This window comes from Pipistrellus hanaki, assembly GCF_964339955.1.
Source record: "Pipistrellus hanaki genome assembly, chromosome: X".
In the NCBI taxonomy this organism is placed as follows: Eukaryota; Metazoa; Chordata; class Mammalia; order Chiroptera; family Vespertilionidae; genus Pipistrellus; species Pipistrellus hanaki.
The window spans coordinates 67,106,222-67,112,973 of record NC_140524.1 but is presented as its reverse complement, the minus strand read 5'-3'; the positions used below and the strand labels follow the sequence as shown (position 1 = coordinate 67,112,973).

The window sequence follows — 6,752 nt, the reverse complement described above, 5'->3', positions numbered from 1 at the left end:
GGGTTGTCTCTCAGCCCAGCCTGCACCCTCTCCAATCTGGGACATCCCTCTCACAATCCAGGACTGCTGGCTCCCAAATGCTTGCCTGCCTGCCTTCCTGATTTCCCTTAACCGCTGCTGCCTGCCAGCCTGATCACCCCCTAACCACTCCCCTGCCAGCATGGTTGATGCCTAACTGCTCCCTTGCTAGCCTGTTTTCGCCTAAATGCCCTCCCTTGCAGACCTGGTCACCCCCAACTTCCCTCCGCTGCTGGCTTGGTCACCCCTAACTGTCCTTCGCTGCAGGCTTGATTGCTCCCAACTGCCCTCTCTTGCAGGCCTGGTCCCTCCCAACTGTCATCCTCTGCTGGTCATCTTGTTGCAACCACATATGACCATCTTGTGTGTTGGAGTGATGGTCAATTTGAATAATACCATTTTATTAGATAGGATTGCTGTCAATCTCTCCCTTGATATCCTTCAGAAGTTTTTTTGTTTTGTTTTGTTTTTTATATATTTGGGTGCTCCTGTGTTGGGCGCATATATGTTTACCAGAGTTATATCTTCTTGTTGAATTTCTCCCTTTGGTATTATGAAGTGGCCTTCCTTATCTCTTTTTATGGCCTTCACTTTGAGGTATAATTTGTCAGATCTAAGTATTGCTACCCCAGCTTCTTTTTTCATTTCCATTATCCTGAAAAACATTTTTTTCATCCCTTCACTATCAGTCTATGTGAGTCCTTTGTTCTGAGGTGGGTTTCCTGTAGACAGTAGATATATGGGTCATGTTTTCTTATCCATTCAACTACCCTCTGTCTTTTTATTGGGGCATTTAGTCCATGTACATTTAAAGTTGTTATTGATAGGTTCTTGTTTGTCACCATTGTTATTCTTTATGCCTGTGTTTCTTTCGCCCTTCCTTTTTCTTCTTTTTACAGCAGACCCTTTAGCATTTCTTTCATTGCTGGTTTGATGGTGATAAACTCCCTTAGTCCTTTTATTGTCTGTGAAGCTCCTGATTTCACCCCCAATTTTGATTGATAGCCTTGCTGGCTACAGTATTCTTAGATTCAGACCCATGTTTTGCATGACTTTATCTTTCATTCAATTCCCTTCTGGCCTGATGTGTTTCTGTTGAAAAATCAATCAAGAGTCTGACTGTAAATCCCTTGTAGGTAACTTTCTGTCTCTCTCTGGCAGGCTTTAAAATTCTTACTTTGTCATTGGTGTTTGCCAATTTAATTATAATGTGTCTTGTGTCAGTCTTTTGGGTTTCATCTTGTTTAGGACTCTGTGAGCTTCTTGGAGTTGTGTGAGGTTTTTATTCCTGATATTAGGAAAGTTTTCTGTCAAAAATTCTTGAAATAGGTTTTCTATTTCTTGCTTAGTTTCCTCTCCTTCTGGCACCCCTATTATATGGATGTTGTTTCATTTTGTGTTGTCACAAAGTTCCCTTAGGCTCTCCTCCTGTTTTAAAGTGTTGTTTTGTTTTGTTTTGTTTTGTTTTGTTTTGTTTTCTAAATGCTGTTCTTCTTCGGTATTTTTTTTCCTCCTTGTCTTCTAGCTCACTGTTGCAGTCCTCTATTTCCTCTAGTCTACTGTTGATGCTTTCTATTGAATTATTTATTGCAGCGATTTCATTTTTCATTTCTTCTTGGTTCTTCTTCATTTCCTCTTGGTTCTTACACATATTGTTGAATTTGTCTCCAACCTTTTCAATTTCCTTATGACCATTTCTCTGAATTCTTACTCTGACATATTGCTTGCCTCCATTTAGTTTCTTTTCTGGTGATTCCTCCTTTTACTTCATATGCTGGTTCTTTTTTTGTCTCCTCATGATCATTCTTCTCAGGGTGTCTGGTTATGTACCTCTCTCTATCCTGCAATGACTTAAAGATGCTTTCCCTAGGCAATATCTGACCTTTCCATCCATGGATTGTCTCACCATCTGTGTTTAATTAGCCAATTCCAGATGCGTGTTGTTCAATGCAACTGTTCCTTCTATCTACCCTGAGAAGCCACAGGGCCTGTCTGTGTATTTGGCACAGCTTTGTCTCCCCCTGGACTGACTTTTTAGGCACTCGCAGTTGGGAAGGACAGAGTTCCAGTGTTCATGGGTTCACAGCTTATGAAGTTGGTTCCTGGGCATTGTAGTCGTAGGGTCCTGGTAGGTATCTGAGGTCTCCCTGGTTGAAGGTAAGGCTGGGCTTCTGATCGCAGCCAGTGTCCCCTTGAAGATGGTGCAGTCTCCATAGCAGAGCCGGCTGCTCTCAGAGAGATTTCAGCAGTAGCAGAGGCTACCCAGACAGGGGAGCTCAGTCTGTCAGTCCTATGGAATTTAGCTGTCCCTCTCTCACAAATACAGACACTCCCACATATCCACACACTGTCCTTTCATTTTCTCACTCACACATTATCTTGTAGCGTGCTGTCCCATTGGCAGCCATCTTGGATCTGAAAAATATACATTACTGCAACACTTAAGTTTAAATATTGTCCTTCAATAATTGTTGTTGTTATTGTCGTTTGTTAATCTTCATCAGAAGATATTTTTCCATTGGTTTTCAGAGACAGTGAAATGGAGGGAGAAAGATAGGCAGAGAGGAAAGCATCAATGTGAAAGAGATGCATTGATTGGTTGCCTCCAGCACACACCCTGACTGACTGCAGTGAGTATGAACCTGCAATCTAGGTTTGTGCCCTTGACTTGACTTGAACCCAGGACCCTTTAGTCCACAGCAGAAGCTCTAACCACTGAGAAAACTTGACAGGTTTATCCTTCCATTTTGAGCACATAAATAACTACCACATTTATACAATGGAAAATCACACAGCAATAAAAAATAATGAACTTAAAAAAATGTCCTCACTGGAGACACCATCTTAGTGCTGACCCATGGTGGAGGTTTTTACAGCAACCAAACTGCACCCTGTCCTCTGCTCACAGTCTCCTTTGAAAGCCTGAGCTGGCTGTATAAAGCTTCTCCCTTTGTCTTATATCCATGCCCACCAACAAGAATGATAATTAACTAGCTGACTGTCTTAACAGATTCAAGAACAAGGTAAAAGACAGTACAGAAATGCAATGTCTCCAAATAGAACTTAATATGCAGCTGAGTAAAGCTAAGAAGGATGACCAGATGCTGAAAATGAGAAATGTAAACTCACTTGTGGATGATGTTACTTCTCTACTGACGGAAAACCACAACAACCAGGGCACTATGAATTGTTCTATTGAGGACATTGTCAAAGGCAAAAATAGCAACACTTTTAAAATCCAGCTCCAAGCTACTCAGGCTGTTAGAAAACTGTTTTCAAGGGAAAGACAACCACCTATAGACAACATAATCCATGATGATTTCATTCCAAAATTTGTGTCCTTCTTGCGAAGAACTGATTGTAGTCCCATCCTGTTTGAATCTGCTTGGGCCCTCACTAACATTGTTTCCAGGACATCAGAACAGACCAAGGCTATAGTTGATGGAGGTGCCATCCCAGCACTCATTTCTTTTTTGTCATCTCCCCATGTTCACATTAGTGAACATGCCTATGGGTTCTAGGAAACATTACAAGTTATAGTTCAGTTTTCCAAGACTTGGTTATCAAGTGTGGTGCAATTGACCCACTGTTGATTCATCTTGCAATTCCTGATAGTGTGTGGTTACTTACATAAGCTTGCCTCGACACTTTCAAACCTTTGTCGCAATAAGAATCTTGTACCCTCATTAAATGTTGTTGAGCAGATTCTTTCTACTTTAGTTCATCTCTTGCATCAAGATGATCCAGAGTTTTACCAGATAGTTGCTGGGCCATTACCTACCTTACTGATGGTCCAAATGAATGGATTGAAATGGGCAGTGAAAATAGGAGCTGTGCCCCAACTTACAAAGCTCCTAGGAGTTACTGAATTTCCAATTGTGACTTTTGTGCTAAGACCCATAGGAAATATTGTCTTTGGGACAGATAAACAGATGGAGGTTTTAATGCAAGCACTTGCTGTCTTTCCAAGCCTGTAATGAACTCCAAAACTAGTATTCAGAAGTAAGTTACATGGATAATGTCAAACATCACAGCTGGCCACCAGTGCAAGTTGCAAATCATGTATTAGTCCCATTCCTCACGGTTCTTTTTATGTCAGACTTTAGACATGAAAGAAAGCTATATTGACTGTGACCAATTATACAAGTGGTGGAACAGATTATATACTTCCTTCATTGTGGCATAACAGAATCACTGATGAACCTCTTAACTGTGAAAAATACTAAAATTATTCTAGGTATTCTGGATGCTATTTCAAATTTCTTTCTGGCTTCTGAGAAACTAGGTAAAACTGAGAAACTAAATAAAATGATTGAGGAATGTGGAGGTTTGGGGAAAAAATAAGCTCTACGTAATCATGAAAATGAATCTGTGTACACCGCTTCACAAAATTTGATTGAGAAGTATTACTCTGTAGACGAAGAGATCAAAATGTTGTGCCAGAAACTATCTCTGAAGTTTATACATTTTTAGATTGTACAACTAAGGCATAGTTTTTTGTTGTGTACTATGTGTCGTATAAGTATGCCTTACTGTTTATCTATTAAGAATTCTTTTAAAATGTAGTTTGTTATTGTAGCACTTTTTACAATGAATCTATTCTTAAACAGTTCCAAACTGTACATACTGTATGAAGCTTTTCCTCTTAGTGGGTTTCTTATTTCTATGTAGAATTTTATAACTTATAGGCTCTTATAAATAAAAAATTATATTCCACCAGGGTGGGAATGAAAAATAATAATAAAATAAAATAAAAACCTCACCCAAAGATATGTTTTTATTGATTTTTTTTTTTTAGAGAGAGAGAGAGAAATGTGAATGTGAGAGAGAAACATTGATCAGTTGTCTCCCATACATGCCCCAATCAGGGATCAAACCTACAATCTTTTGGTGCGTGGGGTGATGCTCCAACTGAGCCACCTGTCTAGGCAAAAAAGTAATAAACTTTTTATAAACACACAAACTTACATGAGTGGTACAAAATCTTAGACGAGTCTCAAAGGCATTATGCTGAGTGAAAGAAAGCAGTTTCAGATGGTTACATACTCTATTACCCATTTATATAGCATCTGAAAGAAGAAAATTATAGAGATGATGAAAATATTAGTGATTTACAGGGGTTAAGGATAGAAGAGTGAGAGAAAGGCTCGGTTTACCATGAAGATCTTTGTGGTAATAGAATATTTCAGTATCTTGATTGCAGTGATGGTTACACAAATCTACACATTCAACAAAATGACAGATACCTATATACATATATTCTACCAATGTAAAACTCTTAGTTTTGCTATTAATACTATCATTATGTAATATTTAACCATTTGAAGAAATCAGATGAAGGGTAGAATCTTTTCTGGGGAAAACATCTTAGAAACAGAATGTCTCTGATAATATCACCACCCTCAGTTAACAATGTTAAAAGTGCAGTATACATTTCTCTAGATCAGGTGTCAGAATTATATTTTTCTAAAAGTGTCAAATATTTTAATGCTTTAAGTAAATATTTTATTCTTTGTGGGCCATAGCATGTAGGCTGTTATTGACAATTAATAAATAAATGATGATGGCTCTGTTTCAATAAAACTCTATTAACAAAAACAGATGAATTTGGCTCATGGACTATCAGGTTTTAAAATATATTTTTATTTATTTCAGAGAGGAAGGGAGAGGGATATATATATATATATATATATATATATATATATATATATATAGCAATGATGAGAAAGAATCTTAAATCTGCTGCCTCCTGCATGCCCCCTACAGGGGGTTGAGCCTGCAATCTGGGCCATTTTTCAATCATTATGTGTACTTCAAGTAACTTAAAAGGAAAAAAAAATAATCCATTATATTTACAAAGATAGTCATTTGTTTTTCTTTTTCTTCATTTCTGATATTCCAAGTAACTACCTAGAATCATTTCCTTCTCATAAACTTCCTTTATCCTTTCTTTTAGAGCAGGTCTGCTGGTGACAAATTCTTTTATTTTCATTCATCTGAAACTTTTTTTTTTCCAGTTTAATTCCTAAAAGTTATTTTTACTGTATGTAGAATTCAGGCTGACAGTTGCTTGAGCATTTCAAAGATGTGCTCTTGTCTCCATGGTTTGTGAAGAGAAACGTTCAGTCGTTTGAATTCTTGTTTTCCCATATGACTACATTGGTTTTCTCTGATTACAAGATATTTTTGTTACCTTTGTTTTTTAACATTTTGATTAAGAAGGATTTAGATATAGAGTTATTTAAGTTTATCCATTTTAAATTTGGCTAAGTTCCTTGATTCTATATGTTTATTTGTCTCAACAGTTTTTAGGTGTTTTTAGCCATTATAAATTCAAGTATTTTTCTACATAGCACCCTTTCTCTTACCATTTTGGAACTCTGATGACATAAATATTAGAAATTTTGGGTCTGGGAAGATGGCGACATAGGTAAACACTTGTACATGCTGCCTCTCACAACCACGTCAGAGCTGCAACTGGGGATCTTATCTGAGACCACTGAGCAGCTGTGGGGCCCCGATCAGTGCAGAGACGCCGATTCCACAGAAAGGTTGGATTTTGCTGGGGATAACGTGGGGTGTCTGGGTCCCTGCAGTGGAAGAGACAGCTGCAGAAGCTGTGGCAGCAGAAGCTGCGGCCGCTGTGGTGGCAGAGACAAAAGTGCATTTGCTGGGACCGCGGAAATCTGTGTCCACAAAAGCCCCCTGCTGTTGGGTCTGGCGTGATCCGAGAG

At 38.5% G+C, this 6,752-nt stretch overlaps 1 pseudogene across 1 annotated transcript; it reads left to right on the top strand.

The window, feature by feature from the left end:
* Positions 1-2,981: 2,981 nt before the first annotated feature.
* Positions 2,982-3,995, top strand: LOC311614834 (importin subunit alpha-1-like; annotated as a pseudogene). Its single transcript has one exon. The product of its transcript is annotated as an importin subunit alpha-1-like (transcript).
* The last annotated feature ends 2,757 nt before the right edge of the window (positions 3,996-6,752 follow it).